The following is a 10135-nucleotide window of genomic DNA, read 5'->3' as shown; positions in this document are numbered from 1 at the left end:
TTCCAGCCACACTTCCGCCTTCACGCCACTTCCGGCCACTTCTCGCTTCCGCTTCCGCACCCGCCGCCCTCCCTCGTCCTCCCAGGTCCTGTCAGTCTTTCTGCCTGTCTGTCACCAAAGCCTCTCTCGGCCTCCCCTGGCCCTCAGAAATCGCGCGTGCGTAAAGGCTCCGCGGATTGTCCCGTGCCGGCTTCCGTCCCCCGCTCCCCCGCCCCGCCCCCACCTGGCCCCGCCGCCGCCGGACCCGCCGGCAGCACGGGCGCCTCTCTCGCTCTCCCTCGGCCAGCCCCGGTGCCCGCCCGGGCTGGGGAGCCCACCGTCACGCCGTCTCACGCGCTGCTCCTGCCCGCCGCCATCGTCGGCCGGCCTGCGGTGCCCCCGAGCGACTAGCGGAGCCGGCTCGCTGTCATGCCGCCGCCGCCGCCGCCGCCTCAGCGCCTCTGCGCAGACCCGACTTCCGGCTCCGGGCGCGACTCGAACGTTGGCGCCCCGCCGCGCGCTGCGATCTGATTGGCTCGCGCGCATTTCGAAATCAGGACCCCAGGGGCGGCCAAGGAGCTGCCTGTTCGCAATTGCGTCGCTGTGGTGTAACCGCTCACCGCAAAGGGATAGAAATAAGAAACATTAAAAATAGAAAGCGATCTCATTGGCTCCTTCCGATGTATCTTGGGTTTTTTTTTTGAGCTGAATTCTACCTACAGCGTTTGAGAGAATCTATTCGGGCAAATGCTCTAGACACCCTACTCTGCTCTCGTTATGCCGGACGAGGTCTTTTACTTTAAATTGTGGTCTACGGAAGCCGACAGGAGACTTTCTAAGCCAGAATTCACAAACGCAGGTGTGACTGCCATGTCTAAACGTCTTTAATAATCACTATAAAAGATGAATTTTATATTAAAAATAAAGAAAGAAAAAAAAAGGATCATTTGGTTCAAGTTTCCCTCTTTCTTCGAGTCTTAGTACTGGGTTCTAGGCTGCTAATTGGGAAGCTGACATGCCCTGGGAGGAGGAGGTGGAGGAGGATACAGAAAAAGATATGGAAAGAGGATGGAGTGCAGAATTCAGAAAAGTGATTTCAGGTCCTTGGAAGAAAGGAATCTAAAAACAATTCCAGATTGTTGGGAACTAGTTGGAATTTGGGAGGACTGCTGGTGATGTTCAGATCTTATCGATTACATATGGCAAAGAAGCCCTGTCATGAGAGAGAAGGGTAGGTAGGAGGAGGAAGACCCAAAGAGTAGTTAGCTGCCCACATTTCCTTCCAGTGGGATTTGGGGTCAGGAGCTAAGGGTGAGTCCCTTTGTTGATCTGATTTGCCTTCTAGGATGTAATTTAGTTCAGGCTGGAAACTCTTCTCTCCTATTTCATTCTCATTGCCCAATAGCACCCAGGAATTTAATCTTGTCAAATGAATGCACTTAATCTAGGGAACATTCCTGCTATTTGTTTTTGTTTGGACTCTTTGGGGGTTCAAATTTAAAGAAATGTTTCCAGTCTAAAGTAAAGTACATTCTTAGACAGGAGTATACAAAAAAAAAAAAAAAAAAAGAAATGGATTGACTTTGCCTTTGTCCATTGTTTATTGAGCACAATAAATAAGAAATTGTTTATTGAGCACTTACTCTGCAGTGTCAGTTGGGATGATGAGCAAAATGCTACCTTAGCTCTTAATGAGGGTGCAAGCAATCGACTGGTTTAGGTTTGCAGTTATCAACATCTGAAAAAGATTAGACAGAGGAATATTACTTAAACCAATCAGGCCCTGGAGCCATAAGTGGTCCCCTCTATCCTTGGGCAGACAGAACCGTAGAGCACGCTCCCTCTGGGATGGCGACACAGATGTTAAAGTAACAGAAAACAAAGCATCATAACACTGACCTGTTTCCTGAGCATTTTTGGCATCAGTGTGAGGGCATGCTGCCATACTTTTTCAGGATATGTTCTCTAGTGTTGCAGGTGTTGCCAGGAGAGTAGACCCAGGATTCCCATTAGGTTCAGTAACAGCATATAAAACACAGGTCTGAGTTAAATCTCCTGCCCTGTTCAGCTAAGTTCTCTCTGGTAAAGGCAACCATATATACCCAGCTCTGAACACTGTAAAGAACTGTTTTTGGCTCTGCGCTCTACCCTCTTCCCATACCTTTCTCTGTATCCTCCTCCTTCCCCAGGGCATGCCATTTTCCCAAGTTAGCAGCCTAGAACCTAGTACTAAGGCTCTAAGAGGGAAACTTGAACCAAATGATCCTTTATGGTGATTATTAAAGACCATTTTACCAGTTCTGTAGATTTCCCATCTTTGAGATATTCACGATCAAGTGCCGTTGAGATTTTCACACTTAAAGCTACCTGAAGCCCAACATTAAGTTTGATGTGACAAAATTGACATGGAATTAAGTTACTTTAACAATATCATGCACTTACAAAATTAAAAATATTGCCTAAAAAGGCCAACCACAAAAATTTGCAATATTTTCTGCCCAATTCTTCATTCTTAGAAACCTCTAAAGAAATTTCTTTGAGTTAAAATAGCCAATTTTATTTCTTTAGTGAGTTATCCGCACTTTACTCATTAGCATATAGACAATAAGTTCTCTAGGTTGTCTAAGGGAAGGGACTAGGACTCAATGTCTACAATATCACATACTTTAGCCTGCTTGAATTGGCTTTTGTATGGTCTTTAGTTTTTTTCTCTCTCCAGCCACTTCCTACCATTGGAAAGAGGTCAGGCTGGTGCCCTTGTACCCAGCTCCTCAGAATTTCCTTCCTTGAATCTGCTCTCCACCTTTCTCTAAACGCATATGTATTGGTTGATTGAGACTGTTTGGTGTTTATTGAACATCCACTACTGCTACAAACAAAGACAGACACAAGATTCAAAAACACAGGTATACAACACAACACACAATTTTTGCTGAACTCATACCAAATTCTACCCACCAACCCCAAAAGGGTGACATTCTCCTAGAATTTCTTTTCATGTTCTGACCAGACAAGACAGTGGTACAGAGGAAACACATCATGACGAACATAAAGACAGAGACACAGGGTGACTGGAACCTCCAGTGAGAATTGAACCCATGAGGTCCCAGGGTGGGGCTCAAACCCACCTATCACCCATGTGTGTGATGCTAGCACTCCTCTGATTGGGACTTGAACCCATGAGGCATCTAATGGGGCTTGAAACCACGTTGGTGTCACCCCCATGGTGATGACAGTCAAACCCACCTTCCTTCTTGAAGGAGTGGGGTGTCCCCACACAGCCTTTGGCCCTGAGGAGCTATACTGTGTCCAGTTTCTCCCCTTGGGCCCCTGCCAGAACTCTATTTCATTTAGGCCTTCACCTATCTTGAGGGAGTCCTGCTGTATGTCTGTGGGACATAGGCAGATTTGTTGGTGACTGAACTATTGTTTGATCCCAGATGAGCTTCCAAATGTTAGGGTCTGAAGTTGAAGGATGAGAGCACACAATTGGAGTAAAGCAAAACAAAACTTTATTCTATCAGCCACAAGCCTCAAACTGACCAGTCAAGGACATCTCCCAGAGGAGACAACCCTTGCTAAGGTCATAAGCCAGTTTAGGCAGGGGATGAAGAGGATTTAACTTCTGGTGATCTTTAAGATGATTGACTGTCATCTAGGGTACTTTCCTCTAGATGAAGCTAGAGGTAGAGATAGCTCCTAGAGGTAGAGGTAGCTTCCAAGAAGTAGCTCTAGGCAGTGTTATTGGAAACTTAGGCTTGAGAAAGTGAAGCCTAAGATGTCTACAACATGGGTCCTTTACAAAAATGGTATTACAGCACAGCGGTAGGGTGTTTGCCTTGCATGCAGCCAACCTGGGAAGGACCTGGTTCAATTCCCAGCATCCCATATGGTTCCCCGAGCCTGCCAGGAATGATTTCTGAGCACAGAGCCAGGAGTAATATCTGAGTGCCTCTGGGTATGGTACCAAAACAAACAAACAAACAAAGAAATAAAAATGGTATCCCTCCGTGTTTCAGAATTCAGGACCCCACAGGTTTTTCTGTCATTAATATGAACTTATTTGCTTATCTGTACATTTATAAGTAACAAAATATTAGTAAAATATTACAAAATGAGACTTGAATGAAGTCTTGTTAAGTTCATGACATTCTATTAGGGACATAAACTGAACATAATTCTTCTCTTTAGAGACCTGAACAGTATGTAGAAATTAGGAGGCCTTGTCAATTCTTCTAAAACAGGTTCTAATATTTTTTGTGAGTAGACAGTTTGCAACTCTGCCTTTCCGTATGCTCACAGTATTTCCTCTTCTTTGATACTGGTTTACTTAAACAAGCAAGTGCCTCCATATTAATGACTACTTATTTGATCAAAAGCTTTCCAAAGCCGAGCCTGGCTTAATTGGATACCAATTAATATGTTAGAAATGATACATATAGATAAATATAGAAAGGCTATCCATGACATTTTACAGTTGTCCTGACAGCAAAGGGTGGGCATTTGAGGGCACCTTTGTTGCATAAAGGGTCCAGTCAGGGATGAAGCATTGGTTCTGACCCAGGGACCAGGTTCCTTGACCAACAAGGAATGAATTTAAGTATGAGTCAGAAAAATAAAGTTTAGACGAAGGTTTATTAAGGAATAATATACATTTGGTAGTCAGAGTAGTGACACACTCAACGAGCAAGTAGTACTGTTTATAGGTTTGAAAAAGTTTAGTGAAAGTAAGCATGCACATTCATTTGGGGGGGAGGGGTGTCACACCCGGCAGTGCTCAGGGGTTACTCCTGGCTCCATGCTCAGAAATTGCTCCTGGCAGGCATGGGGGACCATATGGGATTCCGGGATTTGAACCAATGACCTTCTGCATGAAAGGCAAATGCCTTACCTCCATGCTATCTCTTTGGCCCCACATGCACATTCTTAAGAGTCACAGTGTGACTCACACACCACAAGGAGGAACTGTCTAACACATTCTAACTTACATAGATATAGGAGTGGGATCAAATGAAAAAGGGCAACATAGTCGTGATTCACCAAAGACGAGGAAAGGTTGAGGTGGTGACCTTCTAAATCTAGATCAAGTTGCCACTTAGATTTTGACCATAGATGGTCAAGTTGATTATAATGGTCAAATAGATGATAATTATAAGTGATCCTGAGCAAGTGGGTGAGATTTTTACTATGCAAAAGTACTATAATGAACAGGTAAGGAAACTAGGAGTCATCACCAATGTCTTTGATCCATCTTAGATGGTCTCAGATACAGCTAGCTGTAGATTCCACAGTCTAGAACCTCATGTCACACCTTTGAGCCGGTTAGCATCTGTAGCACCCTAACTCCTTTAGTGAAGCCATGTTATGCTCCCCAGCATTGTGTGTAAATATGTAGAAAGGCATGCTCAGAGGTAGTATGTTTACATGTTAAAGAGTCATAGTCATTTATTAAGTACAAAGATATTTTCGGAAGGGAATAGCAATGCTAAAGGTGTTTGGTTTTACAATGTCTTCTTCACAAGATGCCAGGTTTTCTGGTTCCTTCCCCATGTAAGCCAGCATTTACCACATTTACAGTTAGCCATTCTCCTGTTTCAGCTTAGTGCCACAAAATTGCCACCCTCACTTCTCAGAATCTCCCACCTCTATAAACTCAAGTTTTTGCTTAGAAAAACTCCTCTCTCACAAGTACAATTGCACTCTCAGTGTTTGCTGTTCCTTTAAATAAACAGCTTGTTTATTTGACAAGCTCATGAATTCTTTTTTCCAACAGTTTTGTAAGAGTGTGCCACATTTTTTTCAGCCATTCTACTTTTGATAGATGTGGGTTATAGCCATTATTACAAAACAACGTGTGTGTGTGTGTGTGTGTGTGTGGGCGTGTGTATGTGTGTGTGTGTGTGTGCATACATGCTTTTTTTCTAATTTCCTCCCTTCTGTTTCTTTTTGGGTCACACTGAGAGGTGCTCAGGGTTTACTCCTGGCTCTGTGCGCAGGGAACCATATGCAGTGCAAGGGATGGACAGAATTGATTGCATGTAAGGCAAGCTCCTTTAACCTCTGTAATATCATTCCTGTTGCTTTCAGTAGGAGTTCTTTTGCACAGATTAGATCACTGGATTTAAGAGTAAAAGAACATATTTTGTTGTTTAATATTGTTAAAAAAAAAAACTCCCCTATAGAAATTGTACAATTTTTTTATTCATGACAGGCAATGTATTAGAATTTTGGTTTCCTCTTCAAAAATGTAGGTTGTCATATTCTCAAGTTTTTGCTAATTTGATTGGTGGAAAATGTTTTTTTAGTATAGTTTTGTATTGACCACTTAAAGACTTGTAGAGGGCTTAGAGAACAGGTAAGGAGCTTCCATTGCATGTAGGTAAGGAGCCACATGGAAAGGAGGAGGAGGTAGTTCCTTACCTACATTTGGATGTGGCAGACCTGTTTCAAATGCCTGGCACTGCCTTTGGTCCCAAGTTTTGCCAGTACTGATCCCTGAGTACTGCCAGGTCTGGTCTTCCTAAACAAACAACATCCAAAAAATGAAGGGATGGGGTTGAACATATAATTGAAGCACAATAAGTCTATTAAGAATGTGGAATGTTTGACAATGTTTTGAAGTGGCATAGATCTCTGATTCATTTGCAACTGATCTAGTATAGAATAATTAATGATAAAAATTATATTGACATATAGTTAGTTCTCCAGCCCTAGTTATCATTATTTTCTTTTACTTCTGCATATTCCTGTACTTCTCTCTAAAAGTAACAAAACATCATTACATATCTCAAAACACCTGGTCTAAAAGAAGTCACTATTTTGGTTTGGTTTGGGGTTACACTCAGTGGTGCTCAGGGTTACTCCTGGTTCTGAGCTCACTCCTAGAAGAGTACAGGGGACCATATTTAATGCCCAGGATTGAACCCAGGTTAGCCACATGCAAGTGTCCTATCATTGTACTATCAGTACAGCCTCAGTTAATTGTCATCATTGAAATTGAAATAGCAGGTTTTAATTTTACTTAGTGCCACTAGATGGCAAACTTATTTTTTTCTTTTTTCTTTTTGCCTGTGACCTTGGGTTTTCTTTCTGGCTTCTCTGAACTTTCTTCCTGCTTCCCTACTTGGAAAAAGGGTGAATTGGGTCATTGTATTTCTAGTCAGATACAGACTAGTTGTATTAAAAACACCTAGTTATGTAGTAACTTGATTTTATTTCATTGTTTGTTTGTGGGTCACATTCAGTGGTGCTTGGGACTTGTTCTTGGCTCTGAATTCAGAAATGACTCCTGGTGAGGGACTATATCTGGTGCCAGGTCTTAAACATGTGTTGGCCACATGCAATGCAAGCACCTTACCTGCTGTATTGTCTCTCTGGCCATGTTTATAATTTTACGTATCCCCTCTTTCTCTTCCCTTTGCTGTTTTTGTTGTGATGAGAGGAGGCCACACACATGCATGACTGTGGCAATCAACCATTTTAGTTGCATAGCGTACATGCCTGCTGGGTGCTGCACCCTTTCATTGCGGTTCTCATGCATATTCTGGTTATTGTGCTCTCCAGTGCTGTGCAGGGTGCTTACATGGGTTCTCTGCCAGGGATCGCCTTTCAAGGGATTGAGCTCATTACTGTATGCATATGAGGCAGGCGTTCCAAGCCACTGAATTATTCACCCAGGACCTGTGGTATATGTTGTTAATAGTACCTAGAAACCAGTATACACTCATTACTTTATAATAGAAAATAATTCTACTTTTAAAATTAAATGATGCCATCATCAGCATGAAATATGATGCTTGAAGGCCATTCCCAGAGAGAATTCTTATGAAACTTTTCCTGACAGGTCCCACTAGCAACTCTAGAATCCTTGTCAGGAGCAGCTGCTATGGAATGATCTTTCTGTGTACCTCACCTTTCCTCTGCAGGGGTGAGTCCTTCAAGAAGGCAGGCCTGCATATGTGTTTCATTCCCTCTTAGAGTGGGGCAGAAGGTCCTAATAAATGCCCTTTGAGTCAATGAATAAATGAATAAGAAACTCCGACTAGTTTTGGGAAAATGGTTAGAAAAACTTTCAGATGCAGCTCAGCATAGCACAAATAAGTAAAAGCAAGATAATACCTTATGGATGAAAATGAAGACTAAATTTCAAAAGAAAGATAGGGAATCCAGTCATTCACACTAGCTTTCTTTTTCAAATCACATCCCTTGTCAAGCAAATGTCAAAATTTTAACTATTTCTTTTGCCATGGGATCTCTAGAAACTTCTTCTTCTTCTTCTTCTTCTTCTTCTTCTTCTTCTTCTTCTTCTTCTTCTTCTTCTTCTTCTTCTTCTTCTTCTTCTTCTTCTTCTTCTTTCTTCTTCTTTTTCTTCTTCTTTTTGTTTTTGGGCCACAATCGGTGACACTCAGGGATTATTCCTGGCTATATGCTCAGAAATCACCCCTGACTTGGGGCACCATATGGAAACCAGGGGATCAAACTGCAGTTCGTCCTGGGTCAGCACATGCAAGGCAAATGTCCTACTGCTTGCACCACTGCTCTAGTCCCAGGATCTCTAGAAATTTCTAACATACCACTGAAAGCTTTGGTACTTTATACTAAGAGGAGTAAATTAAGTTGTACTACTACTATTTAACTATTGGTTTTTCTCCTTTATTATTTGAAAGCCTTTGGGGGCTTGAAATCTTCTGTATCAGAGTCACTGAGCGCTCTTCAGGGTTGCTCTTCTCATTCTTAGTTTACTTTTTTGTTTGTTTTTTAGGAGCACACTCAATAGCATTCAAACATTAATCTTGACTCTGCACTCAGAAATCACTTTTGCCTGGTTTGGGGGACCTGCCATGATGAGATATGGGCTATGGAATTATAGGGATCAAACCCAGGTTGGCCTCATGCAAGGCAGACATCCTACCTTCTGTGTTATCGCTCGGGCCCTTAATTAACTTTCTTCACTGGAACCCAATCTATATCTTCCCATTGTAGTCAGATGTTATTGCAGTCCCTCAGCTGAGAAATATGTATGGAGTTGGTGATAATAATAAAGATTTTTTTAAAAGAAGATAAGTAGGTGTATGAAGAACACAGTCATTTGAAAGTACCAATGTTCTTTCAGTGATAGACATACTGTTAATCCAAAATGTCATTGACAGTACTTACTAGAGCTTCAGTGACTACAGACAAGGCTAGGGAGATCTATGCCATTCTCCAGAGTAAAGAAGGTGCAGAGAGGGAGAGTGTTTGGTACTTTCAAGAAGCAGACACAAACATGATAGTATGTACAAGAGATTTATTGGAACAGTGCACAAAAAGGATAAATGGTAATAAGTATAAGTGGGCAGGGACAACCTTAGATGGTGATGAGAGTGTGACACCTACAAAAGGAGAGAAGGGGTGAGGAGGAAGATCCCTAAACTACAACCATCCTGAGGAGTTTGACCAGCCTTCTGTCCTGTTAGGAGAGTTTACTGCCTTCCAGGAAGAGACCAGACCTTGTGAGCTGTCACTGACTGGGAGCCCTGTAGGGTGCTGAGGCATAGTGGACTAACTCACAGAGCTGACATTGGGCTAGCAGTTGGGTCGGCTCCTGGAAAGCAAGGAAAGCTGAACAGAGAAATTTTATAACTGGGGGATTGAAGTCTAGTAACCTGATTTTCTTCCCAGCTCTACCCTTTGACTCTGAAAACATTATCCAACTTGTATCATCTCCAATTCCCTCACCTACTGTAAAATGAAAATCATGGAAGTACCTAGCTCAGAGTCATTGCAAAACTATCACAATTCACATAAAATTCATAGCATTTTGTATAGTACTTAATGACCTTAATACATGTTAATTCAGTTCATGGAGTTCCAGAAGTTTTTATCCTTGGGAATTTTGGCAGCTGAATTAAATGCTAAGGGTCAGAGAAAATTAGTGTGTCTGTGTATGTATGTGTGTGTGTGTGTGAACTCTTTTCCTGCATCCTTCAATGCGATTCTTTCCCTCAGCTCCAAATGCATTCTCTCTGAGCATCGTTCCTAAATGCTTAATATATGGAGAAGAAAAATTCCCTGACAGTTTGATAGAACTATTAGACCCCACCTGGTTCCCTTTGCAACTGTTCCATCAATTTAGTGGGTTTTCTATTTATCCCTCCTCCTCCTCCTCCTCCTCCTC

The 10135-nt window shown here is 42.4% G+C and overlaps 1 protein-coding gene across 1 annotated transcript in view; it reads right to left on the bottom strand.

Annotated features, from left to right (window-relative positions):
* SCG5 (secretogranin V) overlaps nucleotides 1-10135 on the bottom strand; it is a 239057-nt gene that overhangs the window by 84303 nt on the left and 144619 nt on the right. The gene's annotated exons all lie outside the window — the stretch shown is intronic.

Source organism: Suncus etruscus, chromosome 16, assembly GCF_024139225.1.
Source record: "Suncus etruscus isolate mSunEtr1 chromosome 16, mSunEtr1.pri.cur, whole genome shotgun sequence".
Classification (NCBI taxonomy): Eukaryota; Metazoa; Chordata; class Mammalia; order Eulipotyphla; family Soricidae; genus Suncus; species Suncus etruscus.
This window is presented reverse-complemented; position numbering and strand designations above follow the sequence as displayed.